The sequence below is a fragment of the Contarinia nasturtii genome, unplaced genomic scaffold, assembly GCF_009176525.2.
Source record: "Contarinia nasturtii isolate CC-2019 unplaced genomic scaffold, AAFC_CNas_1.1 Cnas_scaffold_2291, whole genome shotgun sequence".
In the NCBI taxonomy this organism is placed as follows: domain Eukaryota; kingdom Metazoa; phylum Arthropoda; class Insecta; order Diptera; family Cecidomyiidae; genus Contarinia; species Contarinia nasturtii.
The window spans coordinates 677,320-679,060 of NW_022199614.1; positions in this window are offsets into that span (position 1 = coordinate 677,320).

Below are 1,741 nucleotides of genomic sequence, written 5' to 3' on the forward strand. Positions count from 1 at the left end.
AGCACTAGCGATGCGCATCAAATGATGCAAGCATCATTCAATTGCTCGCATAAATGTATGTCTTTCTGAACGCTTGTTAAAAATATATGGAGCGTGTGTTGTACGGAAATATAAAATTACCAAAAATATGATTTTTTGAATGTTCGCAATGCCTGTAAGATATCGTAATGACATGAAACTTTGTACAGGCTATTTTCTTTAAAAAAAATCTCATACAAAATATTCGTTTTTGTGTCAAAAATCGAAATTTTTGTATGAGAGGTACGCCTAATTTTGATTTAAATTTATTCACACTTTCAGAATGTTTTTTTTATGAGTAAAAAATAGCCTGTGTAAAATTTCACGTCATTACGGTTGAATAAAAGCATGGCTCCCATACAAAAATTCAATTTTTTGTGATTTTTTCAAAGGAATTGTTTCAAAACTTGATTGTATCTCAAAACAAATCCCCCCCAAACTTTAATTTGCGTCTTTGAGGAAAGATTTATGGAGTTAACAAGTTTTTGCATACTTCATACACCTTCGGGTGCATCATGGATACACCGATGAACGAATATCGCTCAAAAATAATACCTACCTATTCCTCGCGACCCCTAATCACCCTGTCAAATCAGATTTTGATTTATTTTTCTCTAAGAAGAGTTATCGTGCTAACAAACTTTTTGCGTACAGGGTATAGGGTACAGTGTACCACATACCCACATTAACATGGCACAAAAACGGTTGCTCTGTGCTTCTCTATACCCAAAACGCGTAGAAAAACGATTTTTAGCGATTTCAAAATTTGGGGTGATTGGAATAATTGTGCTGCACACAGCGGAAAAGTAAAATTAATTTGCACACACAATATTATTATTATTAGCACTGAGTTGGCTATTCAAATCGCAAGCAAAACAAAAATCATCGAACCGAGTAAAGAAAAAAGTGACTGCAAATATCATTTAATGCAAAGCGCAAATTAATAAAGAAAACATGAGATCAAATGAATAATAATATTCTATTGCGTGTAATTTGATCTGTGCAACTAAATGTCTCTGCTTTGCATTTACTATGCAATAAATAGACTTATTTCAGCAAACGAAACAAGTTCGATCTAACAGCGTAGACATGAATCGAATTTTGTATTTGTAGAAGTGTGAAGCTTTGCCAAACGAATTCAGATTGTGGTAAGCAAGAAAAAAACGAATACTTTGAAAACGTCATGTACATTGTAACGTAATTTTTAAATAAATCAACAAAAAGTGTATCTGAACAAGGTTAACCGAATCACATCACCATAGCGAGTACCACTCAAAACAAATCCACAATGTACTGAACTCAATTGTTAGCTTAACTTATAACCAATATCTAGCTTCTGAACAACTTCATACCGATCTAATAAAAATAAATAAATATACACTTCTATGAGAACACCAATCGAAACAAGGCTGCTGGAACACACTTCACATATTACTTATGAACTGACCATACCAGTGTGTTCCAGCAGCCTTGTTTCTATTGGTGTTCTCATAGACGTGTGTATATATTTTTTTTATTAGATCGGTATGAAGTTGTTCAGAAGCTAGATATTGGTTATACAAAAGCTATTGTAGCGTAGAAAAAAAAACGTGCAGTAAAGCTTTCAATTGAGTTTGGTACATTGTTGATTACAGCTTCATCTTAATTGAAACAAAAAATATATACAAATATTTGTATACGTAGGTTGCTCCATAATTTTTTTTAAAATGGTACTTATAGTGTT